We start from the raw sequence: 20550 nt of genomic DNA on the forward strand, positions 1-20550 counted from the left end.
ATGGTGGAAGTAAAGAAAGAAGAAAAAGACTATAAAAGATCAGAAGGTAAAGGAGATTTCCCCTTCTGATCAGAGAAGACATTCCATGGCATTTCCTGTTGGAGAAGGCCCTTTCCAATCGCTTGTGTCCTTCCCTTTACGAACCTCTCCAGTGGAAAGAATATTTCCCAAATTCTTGTGCTCCAGTTATTCTCTGGACTGTTTCTCTTCTCCATTCTTTTTCTTTGAATCTTGAGAGGCGAAAAGGTCGAACGCCCTCAGCTCAGGAATCAGCAAGAATTCGTTCAAGTAACAGGTCACTTGAAGTTACAGTTTTTGTTGTTCATCAAGGTAATAATGTTTTCCCTTATCTCTTGTAGTAGCCGAATTTAAAGTGTATTTTTAAAAAATGATCAGGCACAAAGTTTACTGTACAAATAAAGGATAGCTTCCCTAAAACTTTAAAGATCTGATCATAGAAATAGGTGTCTAGTTTAAGAGAAAAGGTAAAGTAAAGTAATCGCCTATATTTTCAGGCGGGGCTTAACGTCCAACTACCAATTAGGTGTCGTGGACGGAGGCAACAAGCAATACTTTACTATAAATTTCTCATATTAACCATTAAATAAAATCCAAGGCCTAAGACCGGGAATCGAACCCAGTACCACAATGCATATTAGCTTCGCAGGTCTTGCCTCTAACCGCTCGCCTACCGTGGCGCCCAGGGTGTCTAGTTCAACCTCTTCAGGAAGGAGTTGCATACAGAAAGCCTTTTAGAAACAAATATTAAAGGATAAAAATTAAACAGAACTTAAATAAAAGATAATAAAAATCATCATAACAAATGAAAAATAGCCTCATAACTTAAATATTTTAGCATGACATTATAACTTACATTAATCATTCAACATGGATGAGCGTAACATTAAAACTTTTACGATATAATTGTAAATATTTAGACTGTCAGATTTCAATGGCGGTGATAGTAAATGAAATGGTTGTTCCTCTCTACTGAAAGTGGTTGCAATTGATAATTGGGATATTTTAATCGAATACATTCATGTATCAGACAGATAATGAATAAATGAAATAAATCTTCATTTTCATGGAGATTACAAAGAGCTGATTAGGATTTATTAAGTAGGCTATTGCTTTGTGGATGATTTTAATGGTGAAATTACTGCAAGTTCTAAGTTGGAACAATATGCTAGTTACAGGAAATGGGTAAAGAGAATAAAACATAATTTTGAACATCCGAGATATTTAAAGGAATATTGAGCTCACATGTTGACAGCTCAAAAGATAGTTTCAAGAATTTCTGGCAAAACTTAATAATCTGTGCAGGCCAAGACAAGTTGGTGTAGAGAGTGGTACCTGCCAAGGGCTGGGGCTGAGGACTGGTCTCAGCCTGTTTCAAGTTGCAGGTCAGGAAAAGAGGACAGAAGTTTGCGGAACTAAGCTCTGAAATAAAGTGTAACTTACGGCAAAGCAAAAATTTGTTTTATTTTATTTAAAGATGCGTCAACATCTGAGGTTATTGGCACCCATAACTGTTTTCAGTGCACTGCCGGCCTTCGGGCAGTGTTCTCTCGTTACAGACCATTACCGGACAGTGGAGCTGTAAGAAGCTTCTAGGAAGAGAAAATCTAAGAGCCAGCAGCTGAATTCGAACCATTCCTTATTCTATGCAATTTAACTGTGTCAGTCTGATAGATCTTATGACCAATGAAATTCGGGCCAGAGCAGTTCTGGTTTGTGACGGGTAGCGACATTTAGTTCTTGGTGTTTAGCAGTCCTGAGAGAAAAGCCCTTTGTAGCAGAGCCCTGCTGTCAGTATTGGAATCCCTCGACAGTCCTGCAGTCAATATATTATCCCTTGTCCCTTCCCTGTAGCAGCACGCATTCACAGCCCCCCCCCCAATCTAAAACACTAGCGCACCCTGTACTCCGTTCACTAACTAACAGCAGATCGCCTGTTCGCCAGAATGACCTCCATCTGGACGGGAAGGAGTAGGAACATTTACATAATGGATGAGCGTTTATCCCAGTCCAGGTGGGTAAGGGGATCGAACCCACCGCTGGAAATTACCATCCTACCTTAATGTTACTCTCCAACTCCACGGGACAGTTATTAAACCCTTCACCATCCCCAGCTAAACGCACAAACCTAACCCATATCCCACCAATTACCTCGTTATTTAAAAACATATTCCCTTTTTTTTTTCCATCACTCCCTCTCGTATCACCATTTTTACTAAAAACACATTAATTTTCCCAAAGCTAATCCAATTTTCATTAAAGCGAGATTGTGTTTTCCCTAATTATGGGAAAAGCTAATTTCAGCCATAAATAGCAATCAGACCGTACTCTGATTCATACTTAACAGATAATCAGGTTTTAATAATGAAATGCTGAATCGTATTGCAGCGCTTACTAACCGCTGAACGGCGCATCTAAGTAACATTCCTCAGTTTTTCTGAGAGAAATCCCATTGGGAGGAAACTGTTTTCGTGTAAAGTTCCCATCAAGGAAAGATTAGACGCGTGTTTGGATTTTGGGAAATCCTTGGCAGAGCTTAGTTGGTAAGGTCGGTGGACTAATTCTAAGATATCGGGTTCGAATCCAGGAGAGCTTCCTTGGGATTCCTCTTCTGAAGAACCTATATAGATCACTGCCGAGTAGCGAGAGAACACAATCCGGAGGAAGGCATTAAAAATATATCATCTCTGTCCTGCTTTCACCGCAGTAATATTCCACAATATTTGAGCCCATGTACTTCTTTGAATTTAACATTTTTTCGAATTCTGAGCTTTTAGAAACATAAAATTTCCGATTAAAACTGAATGACCAAAGCGGCTTCTTTTTAGCAGAATTTTGGTCCAAAAATATGGTATAAAGAAAAGAAAAAGGAGAAATCTTATTAAAGGTAGAATGGTCGCTGCCATGTTTAAAAGTTCATTTTGATAAGTAAGAAGGGGAAAAACGGTGTACCTAGAGAAAAGGAGAAGCTAGTAGAATTGGACAGCTGTCAGAAGTAATTGTAAGACGGCTCCAGGGTGGAAGTCTAGCCCGATAAGAAAAGCGGGTCCCCCTTGTACAGGTATTGGTCTGTCCCATATTTGTGATATAACTTGGTTGCTGCGATGGGGGGCTGTTTTCTCCCCGGCAGTGTCGGCCCCTCCTGGAATGTCTTTGTTGCCCCTCCACTATTCCTATCATCCCATTTCTCCTGACGTAGTATGAACTGAGAGAGAGGGAGGAAGGGGTTGAGAAAATTACGTAATTATTTTGAAACTAAGCATTTGTACTAAAAAAATGGTTGACATTAATAATTTACATGTTCAATTTAAAGGTCCCATTTTCGCAAAAAAAATTGCTTAAAACTACAAAAATCTAAAATATATTCAATGGCACTTCCGGTTTTGAGATTTTTTTCCAAATTTAATGCTTATAATGACTAGTCCGTAAATTGCACTGAAATAGCACTTTAGAGGAAAGGCAATCGACCACGCCAATCGACCTTAGTAATCGAAAGAGCCACGCTTGAGGAAATCTCCAAAAAACCTGAACTATCGACTCAGTAAAGTGGCACTTTGGAGGAAGAGGAAGTGAAGTAGTTGACTTTTGAACTTTCTCCCCTCCCTCCCACTTCTCCCAAAAGAAAACACTAAAATCAATTTTCCCAGATGAAAAACTCCAAACCCAACTGGTGGGTCTAACGGGAAAGTTAACTCAACTTCAAATGAAAAACGGTTGGCTTAAAAAATTAAAGAGGAAACTCAGAAAAGCCGAACTGAACACTGGCATTTCCGGTTGCGAGTCATGATATTCTATGCAACTATAGTGCTGCTTTGCTTGATATCTTGGACTATAAATCTATCAGCGCTTACATCCGCCTTTCAACGTCAAGAACTGCAAAAGTATTATCCTCTGTCTCCAAGACTTCTTCACAGTCCATCAAAACTAACATTAAACAGTAAAGTTACTCTCTCTTTCTACAGAAACCGATGTGATTCTTGCAGAGTTGAAGAATTGGGCAGTAGCTAAGTAATATCTACCCCATCCAAATCATGGCAGTCCAAACTGTTTTCATGTTTTAGGCATTGACTGAAGCAGCGCTGGTCACGGGATCTATGGGGCGGTAACTGATGGATGCATTGGAGGGCCACCAAAGGGTGGTAACCCGTTGCATGTTCACAAGCAGTCATCCGATTTACTTGCTATTGAAGCAGTCAGTAATAAAACTGCAAACCTTCTCTCACTAGCACGTCAGTGATTTGCGCGTTCTTTGTCATTAACATCAGTGTTAATCAACCAGAGATTTGGGAACGCAAATTTAAAGCACCAAGGTTGTTGGGCTAGACCATTTTTCTTTTGGCCCAGAAGTGCCTGTATAGAAGGGTATACCTTTCGGGCAAGATGGGTCTGAGTGGGTAGACAAAGGCTAGGAACCGAGAGAGAGAGAGAGAGACAGAGACAGAATGAACGCAAAGTGAGTTCGCCAGTTTAAGTGCCCTTATCAGAAGCTATTAATCTAGGGCTGGTGTGGATACTGCTGTAGGGCCTGCTGTGTGGAAGGTGTGAGCCAGGTATTCGGGGGTGGCCCCTTGCCGCCTGCGAGAAGTGCTGCCTACACTTACCAGCAGCAGACGCCCCGCTTTGCTAAACACCATAAGCCAGGGTAAACTTGTGGCTCATTTTACCAAACCAGCCAGCTCCCAGTTACCTCTCCGTGGCAAGTAATTTAAAATCATTATAAAACTTAATCCCATAACGCAGCCCTTTTTTAGTTTCCTAAAAAAAGATACCGTTGTAATAATCTTCTTTTTTTTTAATGAGGCTAACTCAAGGAAACACTGTAATTCTAATCCATTTTTTTTTTTAATGAAGATCAGTTGGCAACACTGAAATTATGTGACAGTAACGTAATTTTAATTATACAGTACATGTGTTTTTTTTTGTCCGAAATTAAAATACAGTCTGCTTCCGTATCCACTTTAGGTAAATATTAAAAACAATTTAGCATTATTATTAGATTTTGTAATGAAATTTTCTTGGAAAATAGAATCTGCGTGGGAAACATAACATAAACAATACATATTCATTAAATTGGCTTTTCCGTCGTTCACAGGTTTTCTTCTTAATGGAAAATTGACATACATATGCATTCCACTCTTATTTGGACAACAAGTTCTAAATTTCGTTTAGGCCTATTTTTAGCTCTGGTTTTCTTAAAAATCTATCCATGCTATTGCAAAAAATTATACTTATAAGCGAGGAAATGCTCTTTATTAAAAGAAAAAGCTGTGGGAAATTTTACCTTTTATAGGTAAGAGGAAAAATTATTGGGTGTTTTTCAACGTTACGCTTTTTCTTGCATTTATTGAAGATCAACTCTTATACACAATTATCGTACCGGGTAGTTTTATTACATAGATCTTGATAAAACAGTTGAAAGAAATTTTAGAGGGATGCTAAACCCCACTGAATCCGGTCTGCTACACAATGAGCATGCGAGCTACGGGAATTAAAATCATAGATAATATCCAGTACTGCCTACCAAAACCACATTTTCGGCAGAATAAACACCCTATAATTGAATCTAAAATATCTCCCCCCAAAAAATAGGCTTCGAGGCAAAGCCTCGACCTAATAAAAAAAACCTACACCTAGTTTAGTTGATGTAGCATAGAAAAAAATATATCTAGTTTACAAACTCTGTACATAGATAGCGCACTCAGTGAATACAAAAATAACTAGATTAAAAAAAAAATATGGACGACCTATATATTTCTACGTTGATAAATAAATCTAATTTTATATTTGTGGAAATAAATTTATTACAAATTGCAAACAGGTGATGTGACCACCACCACACAGAGGAAACCTGCGATGAAATGATTATATCATAGAAAAGTTATATTTGTGGACTTTTGACCATGTGTACAATATTCAGTTCAGGGAATATTTTTGTTTGTACAGAGGCTTTTTTACTTCTACATCAGATAAAATTCGAGTTAATTAGACAGCTGGTCAACATACTGTAATAATATTAATTAATAATACTCATAATAATAATGGGTTTCCCAAGCCGTATATACTGGTGATTTCAGTTTTGCTGTAGAAATGTTTATTTTGCGTTTTTTAATAAAGTATATTATTATTATTATTATAATAATAATAAAAATGAGGGAAGGGATTAGCTATGAGGTTAGCATACTGGACTCCCACGCGGAGGTCCCGGGTTCGAACCCAGCAGCTGACCCTTAGATTTTTCTCTTCCTAGAAGCATCTTACAGCTCACTGTCTGTTGATGAACAGTGTTGTCTGTAACGAGAGAACACTGTCCGGAAGCCGGCAGTGCACTGGAAAAAGCTCCGGGCGCTAATAACCTCAGCTGTTGATGCGCCAAAATAATAATAATAATAAAAATGAACTCTATCTTTGTGAAAACCTGCAAATTACCTATCTTGGTTTTAAGACCTTTATGTGATGATTCCGTGTCACTCCACTGATGCTGTCGGAGAAAAATCTTACATGAAACTCCTTCTCTCACTGTGTTTCTCATTTTTCTAAAAAAAAATAATTTTCTCCCAATTTTAGGGAAATTCAGGATTCAGTTTAATACACAGTAGCCAGGAATAAAATATTTTTATGTTTTCTGTATAATACATGTCACTGGCAGATTGGAACAATTTAAAACACACCTAAATCAAAACATAAAAACGGCCAAAAAGATTTGAAAAATAAACAAATCAATAAATTTAGCCAACTAATCATATCACGGCTGATTGATTTTTCCTTTTGAAAATAATAACTCCAGGTATTGGTGCTCACTTTTGAGTTGATTGCCGAACTTACAATTCATTGAGACCCGGTTTCATCTTTCCATTGTCTTCATTCACTTAGTCCTTCTTCATTAACCAGGATTCAAAACTCCAAAATTCCACCTTGAATGCTTGCATTGAGTGCTACAGTGGCAATCAGATTTACGAGACAATCTAATTACTGCGCACTCCCAATCACCTTTTGTGTCCAGGGATACCCACAACAGTGATCCCTCACTCAAGGACCGTCCTCCTGAGGGCTTCTTCAACGCTTACCACACCATTATTTCCTCTAAAGGAAAAAAATAAATTTGTTTTAAACAAAAGTCGAACTCCCAGATGAAGTTAATTTCCGTTCTTTTTAAAGTAATTTCCCACGGTTATCTCTGTGGGCGGGGGAACAAAGTTTTATTAATTTTCTTAAGCCAGTTAAGATTTTCCATTTTAGATTTTCTTATTTTCTTCTATAGTTTTTTAATGGCCTTTCTTTTTTTCCTTGCCGCTTTTCTTTATCTTCGTAATTCCAATTTTATGTACATATTTTTTTATTAGCTCGTTAGAAATACTTTGTATAAAGTAGATTTCCCAAAGAGTTCTTACTTCGCTATAAGTTTTCCTTTTTTTATTATTATTATTTTTTATCTTTTAAATAACTTGGAAAATAATTTTCAAGTAACCTCCCTGCTAGTGTACCATAAAAATGGATACTTTGTTGTTCTAGTACGTAAAATGAAGACGTGATTGTGGCGCCTAGATTCGCACCACCTTCCACAATCGCTTACTTCAGGGATGGAATTAACTCCTTGGGGATGATAAGGCATAAAGTTTCATTAAATTGGAAAAAATAAAAAAACTACTTTAGAAAAATAATTGCATTTTGCAAAAAGTGTTCCACCGACTAGCTGGTTTTATTAGAGGTTTACCATTAATTTGCGTTGGAACCGTTAGCACAAGAAGAACCCGAGGGAAAAACCACTGCCCCTGAAAAAGTGAAAGTCTTCTAAATGACCTTCAAAGGATCGGCTAACAAGCCCTATTTAAATGGAAATCATACTATCGCATTTATCTACCGATTATTGTAATCAATAATATTTCGACAAATTGATTTAAATTTTGCATAGTATAATTTATTCCGATACAGAACGTTGGAAGTATCTCTCATGTTTTTACATATTCCAGTAATAAATAGTAAATAGACTAAGCTGGATTATGGATCACTCAAATAATTCCAAAAGCTTAAATTCTAAGCGCCTTAATTTTCTAATGAATCCTTTATTATTCCCAGGCTAACTTTGTTTCAGTTAATACATATAATTAACTATTTCCACAATTACGTCATTTTAATACCTCCACGGATAAACATCTGTCCAGCGAAATCACGATATTTGAATCCCCAAGAAAATTCTTGCAAGGGGAGGCTTTTCTCTAGTGTACCATTTTCCCAATTTACCACCAGATGAAGTAAATTATCCGAAATTATAAAAACATGAGGAAAATTACTAATTTGACGAAAATTGGTCGTCAGATATACCGGTTAACCGGAAAAGATTTATAGCCACTGTTTCGAAAGTGGTTCCAACGATTTTACACGCTGCAACCATACCACGTGTTCGAGGATTACCAAGTTTATTTGATTTTCCCCAGTAAACTTGACTTATGAGGAATTTTGGGGGGGAAAGGACTTCGTAAGGGCGTCCTGTAAGCTGCCATTTTAGCTACAATACGGGACTAACACCTGTAAATATTTGCTTATGAAGTATCTTACTAAACTTTTGAGGGGGAAGATGATCAGTATAGTGATTGTGCGAACCTCAAAAAAAACACGTGTATCAGTTTTAAGTTCTTCCAAGTGAACCTGCTGTGATTCTAAGAAAGGGAGCAATGATGTCACCTTGAAGAGTAATACTTAGACCATCTCTTTTAGTACAAACTTCAAGTATCAATAAAATTTAATTATGTAAACTGTGGCCAGAGAATGTCGTGTGTTCACACCGCTTTAAAACGAAACATTTACTGCAAAAAGCACCAATCGGATTTTTCCACAGGATAACCTTACTTCCTGTTAGGAAAATTATATTTATTTAAAAATATTCCCATAACATTATTAATAGTGTATAAATATTGAAAATTCTTTTATATATTATGTATAAATAATGTATAATACATTTATTAATACTTTGAAAAAGTTCATTCAGTCATATCCGTCAGTGAGTTTGTAAGAATGAATTTGAATTATTACCGGATTTAATTAGAATTTCTGCACGTCGAATAAATAAATTACTAACAGCTCGGCCGCACTCTTACTCCGGCACCGGATCAGCGACACAAAAGGAATTATTTATTTATATCACTTTTATTGTCATTAAAAAAAGAGTCAGCTGGTTTTAATTAAATATTTTGCTCTCATTAACAGCTGATTAAATTTGTAATAGTCTCTTTTAATTCTCGTGAAATACTTTGTTGCTGGCAAAAAATTGATGGTTCCGTAGAAAATAGATGATTTCTCTGCTTTTGTTTTTTTAGTTTCTGCACGACTGAAGGCAATCACGTTCAGAGAATCATGCGAACCGTCCTCTTGGTCCGCACATATCCTCCTGAGACTCAAGTTGCCCTTTTGTACTAACTCCGTGAAGAGTCACGAAGAGTAGCAGGTTTTCGAGTTAAGGTTTTTATAAGATTCATGCCATAACCTCTGCTGTAAGCATCTCACCTTGTAGCAGTTTATGAATGACTAGCCAACTGATTCTAGCTTTATGTCTGATTGAGGACCTCACTTTTAAACGTTCCTTAAACTCAGGCGGGTACCGTCGATATCGCTAGTTTGCGCTATTTGGCCTCCGGCACTAGTGGAGATACAGAAAAACAGCTAGAGGGAAACCAGGATCTTGTAAAAAAGTCAAGGTTTTCCCATATAGAACTGCCAAGGATCCGGCACAATGGTCACTACACTAGGCTGGGGTTGATTTATTCCGGGTCCTCTGCCACAGAGGTCAGGGAACATCCTTTCAAATTACACACACTAGTAACGAGATTAAACCAAACTTGTTTCGATTCGCACCCAGTTCCGCTCAACACACACCACCAACTTGCACACACTGACAGACCATATTTCTGACGTCAAACTTTCCTTCCCAAAGTCACAAAGCGGCAATAAAGAACCTCCCACTACTGCAGCAATGTGTGTACAAAAAGGTCCGGACAATTATCATCCTTTTATTGACTTAAATGACTTAATTAAATCATCACACACACGGCCCTAAAGTCATCTTTATAGCCCTCAAGATTTGATCGGCCATAAAATCAGTATAAAAGTTAATTACAACATACTTCCACGTTTTATTGCCAGAGAGTTTCCTCCTTTTGCGCAGGTAATCTGAGGCTTCAACATTTTTGATGGGGTTTTTAATCATGGTACGTAACTTAATTTAGGGTTTTTATTGTTTTTTTTTAATTTAATCCTGGTTGTTTTCTATTAGAGTAAATTTTACACTTTATTTACACCTTGTACGAGTAAATAAGGCTGGTAAGGCAATAAATTTCTTCCCGACTTAGGAAGAAGGGATAAATTCAATTTGACTGATTTCCTCCCAGTGGGGGCATTGCCGACTCAGAGGGTAACGAAGAAGCTGAGCCTGGAACGCTGCTAGTAGCTACTCCATTCTTTGGGGAGATGCAAAACAACTCCAATGCAGCTCCAGGCGATGTCTTAGCTAATGAAGATTTTCATACCCTGGTAAGTTTCTAGGTTCTAGAAGTGTATATCTTTCTAGAATCCTCTGAGGTTGCTCAAATATCTTGAACTGGACGAGATGTAGTTGTGTTTCGCCTGGCAACAGTAAGATTAAGATTCAGATCATGAAACGGTGGCAGTGCATCATTATAGCCTGACAAAATAAAATCATCAGTTTAGATATTAATTACAACAACACTATCTCTTTAAACTGTAGATCAAAGCTTTATTTTTGGCTTAATTAAACTCATGTTTATTAATTTATAGGATTAACATAAACCATCTGTGCTCACTCTTTCATACGTGAAATTTAAAGCAAACTCCACAATTTTAATTAAATTTAAGCAAAGATAAAGTGAATAAAATACTATATTTGTGTCGCTCTTTTTACGAATTTCGAGAGCGATATTCATTTAAATTCATAATAAAACTCAATTTCCTGAAAAAAAAAACATTTCATTTTACGCCCCACAAAACTCCAAATTTTTTATTTTAAAATAGTAGTTTAAAAAGGTGCACTTTATAAAATCAATCTTACCGTAAGATTTAAATTTAAAAAAAAAAGAAGCCACTTCTTAGATGGATCGTCGTTTATCAGTCATACAATTCCATGGATCAGGTCTGCGGCAGACGTGCCGCATGCAAGTCTGGAGATAAAGTTTTATAAATTAAAGAAATTGAAAACAAAAGCTCTACAAACTAAATTAAATAACAAAATCTGTTGTATATATATTAAATAAATGTTATTTTAACTTCAAAAGAAAATAATACCCTTTATGTGTGTAAGTCTATATTGTAATTAATGTCGCCATTGCCTCCTTATATCATGAGCCCCAAAAGAGTCTTACGGCATCAAGTTAATGGCTGCCTCAGCTTGAGTCTGTCAAAGAATATTTAAAATTAAAATTTACTTAGTGAAATTCAAGATTTATCAAACTAATTTACTATAAAATCATAAAATCTATTGAGAGTATAATATAGAAATATTTCTAAATGTGTAGGTTAATTTTGAAGATTAGTCAATAATTTAAAGCTATTTTACCTTCAAAAGTCAAGGCTGTTTAAATTAAACGGTTTAATTTAAGTTGAAAATAGAAAATAATTTGTTTTATTGAGTTATTTAAGTGTTTTAATTATCTTAAATGAAGAAGAAAACAATATCTTACTGAACTTCATTGAAATGTGAACGTTGCCACTGAACTCTGTTGGGTAAAATGTTTACACTTATTCACAAATGTAAATTTAAAACAAATTGAAAATTTAAGGAGTTTACTTACGTTAAAATTTTGTATTAAATTGGTTACTACAATCACTCACATACCTACTTATACCTGGAAGCTGTGGTTAGGTTCGTACTTGAGTCTATCTTCTTAAATTCAAAACACATCTTGAATATTCCATCAGTTTTCAGAATTAAAAAAACATCTTTAATTCTCTTCTTTGTTTGGGCGCTTCAAATCCTCAGAGAAGTTTCCATGATTTGTAAAATGATTTCCTGGAAAGCTGCAACCAAGAATCTTAAGGTAAGAAAAGAATAGACTTTAGAAATAATTTGTAAATTATTTTTTTTGTAAGACAAAAACGATCCTTTACAAGAAAGGCTTGGAGAAAATCGTCAACGCTTGAAAAGTTATGGTTCTTGTAGGTTAAAAACTTTACAATAAATATAATTTCAATTTTAAAATACCAAAATTTCTTAAAAGAATAAACAGAAGATTTGACTAAGTTTTTGAGAAAAAGTTTTTCCTCCAATGGTATTTTTGAAGTTAAATTAATTTTCATTGTAAACGACTATTCCAAAGACACTATTACTTTTGTTCTTAGATGGTTTTTTTTTTTTCCAGCTTTTGTAAAGCTAAATGATAATTTTTAAAAAAGAATGTCGTTAAATGTTTTTACTAAATGTCTTTTACACTTTTATTTGAAGCACTTCTTCTTTGCGAGGCAGTAGGAATCTATTTTAAGGTCAAATTTTAAGGAAAATTTAATAATTACCAACTAAGAGAGTTTTCACAATTTATTTAGGTCTTTCAGCATTTGATTGGTTAATCAGATTTACTTAAAAGAATATGTACATACGTATCTTCCTTGTAGAACTGATGTCACAGAATAAGTACGAAAAAACTATACGATATGTGACAGAAATTCATATACATAAGTGGAATGAAATAAATTGACTTCAGATGGACCAATCTCTTTGGACAAAGTGTGTTTAATAAGTTATTTTTTTAATACCTGGAATAGTGACGCCAGATTTTAATCACTTGAATGTACATCATCATTGGACACATTTCACTTAATCCCATCTAAAATTGTAAAAAATTATTGCAATCCACGCATTAAATGCAAAAATCTGTCCCACTATAATTTAAAAGTTCACGACACTAAAGAACAGAGGTTAGAAATGAATAGAATTGAAACCTCCCCTCTATTCACACTATTAATACGATTCTATCATAATATTGACATTATTGTTTACTACTTAGAAGTGGGCCATCTTGGGACTTTATTTACTTCTTCCTTTTACAAAGCTCTCTACTAACTCTTTGTAATCTAATATAGAAATTAAATATAATTAAATATTAAATGTAAAAGTTTACTGTTTGACCAACGATAATTAGTTTTAATTGTAAAATAATATTTCTACCTTATTTCGGAAACAGTGTTGCCTTTTCTTACCATTAGTAAAAGAGATTATGCAATCTTGTAGATGTTTTATTTTCATTTTTCCCAAGTTAAATACTTAAATGGTTTAGTTGCTATCGGTTTTCTAATTTTCCCCTTGTGACATTAAATAATGATTTAATCTTTTTTTAAATCTTAATTTTGTGTGGTGCGTGTTTCTGTTTGAGAGATTGATTTGGGATGTTGTAATTGTGTTGTAATTCAATTGGGATTTTTCATTGGTAAAATCCGTTTTGATGTCACACAAAAAAGATGTTTTTTACAAAATGGTCAACACTTAGTCCATAAATGTATGTACATATGTACATTTTTTTTTTTTCTGAAGTTAAACCTTAGGCATGTATTGTAAGCTCACTTTACAAGCTGGCACTACAATGTCTGTTCTCAACTCCAACGTTACAGTTCCCTGTGCATCAATAAAGCGGGTTACTGCTAACACTGGGAAAGGAAAAGAACTTTTCAGTGGCGAGGAAATTACATTCTTACAGGAGTTGTGCAAGTCTTTTTAATTTTTTATATATCCAGCGGCTTTAGAAACTTGTTTATCCAATACCTGCAGGACATCAATATTGGTCCTGCAGGCTGATACTCCTGAACTTATAATAACTTGTTTCAAAAATTGGTCTGCGTATGGAATTTGGAATTTGACATTTCGCTTAGATTCTACCACAGGATGCCACAATAAGGTTTTGGTAAATGTCGCTCAACCGGATTTAACTAATTACTCCATGGATTATTTACTTCTTCTATAAGGATTTCTTTTGGCTTTTCTTTACCAAGTTTATAAGTTAACTTAGATTTATTACTTTAATTTTTATTCTAGAGAAAAACTCGTTTTTGGACAGTTCCAGGGATGCAGTTGAGCTAGGTTAGGTTATAGGTTAGGTTAGGTTACCTTGTACTTAATTAAAATTACGTAAAAAAAAACATGAAAGTAATGCAGTGGAACCGTCGAGAAGAAGCGAAACCAATGAACCAAAGCCCCAGATCCGGCCAATATCAAGTAAGGCGTAGTTCCAAGACTATATAAATCGTTATTGCTAAATTTATAAACACGTCAATTTGAAATGTAGACACTATAATTATAGCGACATCTGTTGACGTCTAAAATAACCATCTCTATTATTAGAATTTATTTCTTCCTCCATTTTCTTTTATTTACTTTTATCAATTGACGTTTTAGATTCATATTTTGTTAGAAAACAACCATTTCAAAAATTGAGTTTGAGATGTGAGGATGCTAATGAAATGCTCAACTCTGCATCGTTCTAAATTTTAGCCCTCGCAATGAAGTCTTGTGCTGTGACCTTCTAGATAAGGAGTAATTTTGGTAATTTTGTTTCAAAGTTGATTCTGAATCTTACTGTAGCCCAAAATGGCACCTTAGAGAATAGCCTAATTCCCGGAAGTGACGAATTTCCCAGCAAAATGGTTACAAATAAAAGTTGTAGATCAACAAACATACCATAAGTGCGCCAAATTTAAAGAAAATCTTTAGACTTTTTTTTTGAGAAAATTAAAAAAAAAAAGTTTCGTGAAGTGGTACATCCGGTTTAGTTGACTTATTTCGATTAAAAATCTATTGAGGCATCCTAGATAGTTGAGGGAAATATCAAAGTTCAACTTCCTGCGTTCTTCGTTTTGTTTTCAAGTCACGGTGCGTACACACACAATGACATAATGAGAGTATAATTTTTTAAAAAAAACACTTTTTCGAACTCTAGGGACATTTAAGGTGAATCTCAGTTTCGAAATTCTTGCATGATTACAATATTAAGAGAAAGTAGCTTCTTTTAGTACAAAAAATGAATTTAATATTGCCCACTATAGTAGCAAGTCCTATTTTCCTTGTAAATATTCTATCATCACTAAAGATAAACCAGGTAGTATGAATCAACAGTCAGCGGTATGTCAGTCAGTCTGTCAGTCAGATTTAGACACTATCACTGATCCATTAGTAGAGGCTTTAATAAACTTGAGATGAATTATTTAATACGCATTGTGATGGACAAGTTTGGACATGAATGACAAAATGGCCAACTTATACTAGTGTGCAAATCGTTCATTCATAGACTATTTCATTCATAAACACACATTTATTTCGTATTGTTATTCTCTTAGTTATGCTTCCTGAAATATCAAAGTACAGAATTAAATAAGTTTTATGAGCGTAGAGAAAATCTTAGATTTTTAAATTTTGACGCCTCTATTTACACATTTTTATATAAATATATTATTGTATTTTACTTTTAAGAAAAACTTTACGCGATAATTTTATCAGCGGTTGCCATGGTAACACGGGAAAACAAGTGAAATTAACTTAGGAAAAATTTGATTACTGGCACTTCACAGAGTCGGTGAGGAGGGGAGGAGGGAGGCTTTTCTCTAAAGTGCCACTTCAGTACAATTTACAGCCTAATGTCTGTTTTATATTATCAAGAAGGGGGGGCGGTGGAAGGTGTTTGGGAAATTTCGAGTGGAAAGGAAATACCATCACCGGACATTCTTAATTCAGAAAAAGGATTTTTCCACTTTTCACAAATAGTATTGGCTGATTTTCTTGACACACTGGTTGGTGGAGAATTTTCATGGAAAACGAATTTTCCCAAAAGAATTCCTGAAGGAGGAAGTAGAGGTAAGCTTTCCTTAAGAGCAGAGGTGGACGATTCGGTGTTCAGTACACTGCAAAGGAAGTTGCTATAATTTTTGAGCCCTCAACCGGATGTACCATTTATATTTATATTTCCCGCTTTTTTTTTTAAATTTTCTATAAAATTTGTGCTTGCGTTTCGTGCTCGAAGTTATGCAAGAGTGGCCTTACCGTGGGAACTTCACACGGGAAGATTTTTTGGTAAACATTTGGTTCAAATTAGGGGCCGTCTTTGACCTTGGAACTGGTCTTCGCTATCACAATTAGATCTGTCTGACATCAGCTGTTGGCTTCTAAATCATTCCTTACTTTGTTAGCTCTCGTAATGTTAGGAAAGTTTCAGATTCAGAAAACTTTATATTAATGATTGATGTCATTTTTCTACGTCATAACCCCCCTCACTTTCCGTCAAATCTCAAGATTCCTTCCGTCAGCGGAAAAGTACCAGAAATAATTGTAGAAAGTCGGAAAAACCGTGAAAAATCCAGTCCCCGGTAGAATGATTTCCTAGTTCAGTCCTCTATAATAGTGTAAAACTGATCATACATTCCACTGAAAGTGCATACAGGAAGAAAGCGAGCTCGCTTCTCCTCCCAATAAGTGTCTTTAATCGAGTTTTCCCGCTACAAATACAGGAATTAGATTCAGGAATTATGACGGTAAGAAATATAAAGGAAGTCTTGAGTCCAGTTTCCGGTGCCTGCCAATTTTCGATTTTTAAATATTTTGTTCACCTTTTTCTCACCCAAGACAGACTTTTCTCTGAAGAAAAAAAATCTGAGCTTCAATTTTATTAGTTATTTATCGATATAAAAGCGTGAACTGCAGCGTATTTTCGCCAAAGTGCATTGAACCGAGTGGAAAAATAAATGCATTTTCCTCCAAAATACAATACTGTTGAACTTTTCATTCAACTCTTATTGAGCTCAACAACTTTTGCAGTATAAATGCCAAGTATGAAAGAAAATTCAATTTAAACCAGAGGAAGTCGTGACTTCCGATTTGGTATCGATATTCTAGTAACCTATTTAATAGTAGAACGATTTTAGATTGTACTGTACAAGTCAAGTGACAATTTCAAGATTGCTATAACTGGTTACCTTGGAAACGCAGAATCTATACCAGAGAGTGCTTGGCAATACCGTTTCCACACTTTAGAGCCATATTCAACCCGACACATCCCTCTATTTACACATCCCTCTATGTGCACACAGATAATCTCTGACCCTTCAATATTATTGGGTCAATAACACCTGCTTCTCGTCACATCTTACCTTTGTAAAGGGAAGTTATCACAGATTCGCCCTGGGGTTTTTCATTCAGAAATGAATTTAACTGGGAAATGAGTGAAATCTAGATGGAAAACTTTACAATGCTCTTACAATACCAGTGAGAATGTAGCGCAATCGTGCTAAAGTTCCCCAAAATAGATTTTCCTATAGAAATATCCGTTTTTTTAGGACACGTTTGAGTTAGAAAAGTATTTTGTAATTTTCCGTCAGTCTGTAAGAACCAAATACTGCAAAAAGGGGAAAAAAAGCGTAGGTTATTTAGGGAAAGGTTAACGTATGCTAAAGTTCAAATTTTTATTGTTCTCGCGTTGATCTTTACCCTTTATTTGGGAAATTCTGTAGAGAGGGTTTGAAATCGGGTTCGAGAATGGCGGTCCGAGGTTTCAAACCAGATTTCTCTTTTTATTGTATTCACATTTTTTGGGCTTATATTTTCATAAAAATTACAAGAAAAGTGGAGTTTTCCTTCCGATTGAAAGATATCCATCACAATCGGAAAAATTAGTAACCCTCTTGTCAATATATTCCGTACATTTCACTGGAATAATACTTTAGAGTCCCCCCCACTTCCGCTTTCCCAGATCTGTCCTTAGGAGACAAATTAAAGATTTAGGACTTCACATGCGAGAATCGATTTAGTGAAGTGATTCGACTTCCGAATGGCTGATTTTCTCCCAAAGCTTATTTGTCCTGACATAGGCTGGACACCTGTTAAACTTTATACGAATTTCCTGTGCGTGTTATGATGACCAGAGTCTGAAACTCAGAATTTCTTGGATTCAGCCGATCTGAAAGCAGATGTATTTCCGGTGAAAGGTCACATAATGACAATAATTTTCCTTAATACGTTAGAGGAAGTGAAAATAAGCTGGGGGAGAGGGTTAAGCCAATATTTCCTGTTTACTCTTAAAGGCAGCACTAAGACCAGGACAACCAATCCTCGTTCCATTCGAAGGATCCACTCTGGTTGGCTGTTTGCTTTATCCAATGACAGTTTGTAGCGTAACGGCAGAGCTCCGAACCCCGCCCACTTCCAGAAAAATGGTTTTCAATTCGTCCCGAACGAAATTTATATGTTTACTTCAGTGCTTCCTAACCTTTTTCTGGCCATGGCACATTAGACAAGATACCAAACAGTAAACGCCACACTGGAACTGCTCCCATTTCATTTTAAAATGACGTATTATGCTCTCAACTAGTGCTGTAATAACAACACTATTACAATCCTACAAAAATATAAGTTTTCGTGGCAGGCTTTAACATTATTAAGAAACCCAATCATTCACCCGTCTGTACCATTCTACTTGTATACAGCAGCAATGAATCTTATAACAAAGAAATTCTTTATTTTAATGCCCATTATTGATGTCAAGAATTGCCTGTACACAGTGTAAAATTGTAAAATCCGTAACTACATAAGAAAGTGATTAAAAAAGCACCTCTAAATGAGATTAAAGTTACCAAAAACTAAACAGTCAATAAAGAAGAACGAAAGCTGTGACATATTTTACTAGTTCTCCATCTTGAATCCTCTTGAAGCAAGTTAACTCCAGTCTTTCATGTGGTCAGAGCTAGATAATGATGAAACTGCACTGCTTTAATTTTTATATTTGACTAGCCTAGTTTTGTGTTAATATTTGTTGTTAATTTTATATTTATCAGAGCCATTGGAAATTAGGGATAGCACTTAATGTGTGTTAAAGAAATATAGTTTTGTTATACACTGGGAAAGCTAAATTTTAATGATTTATTTAATTACAACGCGTGACATTTGTACCAATTCATTGGGTAAAAATCAGTGAACGAGTTGTTGGAATCGATTCCAACCCTGGAACTGATTCAAAATCCAACGACTCCAAAGGCGGAATCGTTCACTATTGAAATTGTCATGTAGCGCCACCACCCAGCAGAACTGATGAATTGAGGTTAGTTTTGTGAAGAAACTAAGGGTATTTCCGCATCATTTTATGTTTTATTTCATTATAGGAATAAAGAAATGAGGTTATACTATTTTAACTTATAATTAATTTTAATGCAACGCTATTATAATTTTATAATTTTTTATTTTATTTTATGCCACGGCACACTTCTACCGTAGCCGTGGCACAGTTGTTAAGTAAACACTGGTTTACTTAAACAGGGAACATTAAAAGGTAATCTTAGCAACCTTCCTTTGTTTACTTTATCTGACTTCTCGACTGGTGGCAAGGTGGTGTTAGCTGCAAACAGAATTTAGGCGGGAAATTTATAATTGGCGCTCAAGGAGCTCAAGCAAAAGCTGCCCCTCCGTGAGAATAATTAAGTGTATATAATACTACAGGGGTAGGCTTCCCCCTAAGATTAGATTTCAGTGCAATGATGGTTACAAACTAATTGTTGATAAGATGTAAATTATGAGTCAGAACTCTTGAGTAAATAGGGAAAAGTCGTGCGAGTGACAAGCTGCAGAAATAAACATTACTTTAGTATTTGCAGGCATCATTAAATGGGCCCCATTGTTGACTCAATTACAATGGAAGGGATCCCTTAAAATATTCATTGAGATTTTAATAAATTACGTGAAACCCCCTTCATTGAGGGGGGGGGGGTTGGAAGAGACCTGAAAAAATTAATTTCCCTAAAACCCACAATACTTTGAAAATAACCCAATCCCCCACGTCTCTAGCTTTCAAACCTTTTCGGAAATTATCGTACTTTTAAAACAATGTTACCCACTTGAAAATTTATTCCAAAATTTCCCCATTCATTGTATATATTAAGCTTGGGTCCCCGCCTTGGTGGAATCACTTACCGTCGAGGCCAATTCCATGTAAATTTGAAGCAGTATGAACCTTATAATTTCCCTGTTCCGAATACAGTATTCCATAAATATACATGTATATATCTTACCGTTATTCTTGGATAAATATTTTGTTATAAACGGAGAAAGTCAGATGATTAAATTCATCGATATTAAACATCGATATTTTCTTAACAGCACAGCCAACATTATCTTATTAAAACAAAAGCTCTTATATGATTTTACAAAATCATTTCTTTACATAATAAAATTTATAATAAAGTTTTCCTTAAAACGCTTGCATTAGAACAGAAATAAATTATTTATTTTTCTTGTTATAATAAATTCGATAAATTTCGGTTCAATTCCTCAATATAATTGGCTAAAGATAGTTACGTCATGAGTCTCCGCATGACGCAACCATCATTACAGTGCTCTTAAGTTTTTAAAACTTCAGTTTATTCTTGCCGTAGAATTGTGCGATTCTGTGAACATGTCGGTACTTAGGTATTCCAAGACAAAGCATTTCGACCAATTAGCCAATCCCTTCCCTGTTGGGTTTTATGGCTAAAATGTTCGCCACAGAATACCAATTGAGTTCGGCAGGA

The 20550-nt window shown here is 35.4% G+C and overlaps 1 long non-coding RNA gene across 2 annotated transcripts; it reads right to left on the reverse strand.

The window, feature by feature from the left end:
• Positions 1-6614: 6614 nt before the first annotated feature.
• Positions 6615-13075, reverse strand: LOC141447603 (uncharacterized). 2 transcript variants are annotated; one of them, XR_012454466.1, is made up of 5 exons: positions 12772-13067; positions 11858-12039; positions 11308-11416; positions 11075-11183; positions 6615-10632 (listed from the first exon to the last, which is right to left on the reverse strand). It is a non-coding gene; the product is annotated as an uncharacterized lncRNA (long non-coding RNA). The 2 variants fall into 2 exon arrangements; XR_012454467.1 differs by lacking the exon at positions 6615-10632 and adding an exon at positions 10685-10975 and having other exon boundaries at positions 12772-13075.
• Positions 13076-20550: the final 7475 nt, after the last annotated feature.

Source organism: Rhodnius prolixus, unplaced genomic scaffold (assembly GCF_049639745.1).
Source record: "Rhodnius prolixus isolate KJV_2025 unplaced genomic scaffold, Rpr scaffold_7, whole genome shotgun sequence".
Classification (NCBI taxonomy): Eukaryota; Metazoa; Arthropoda; class Insecta; order Hemiptera; family Reduviidae; genus Rhodnius; species Rhodnius prolixus.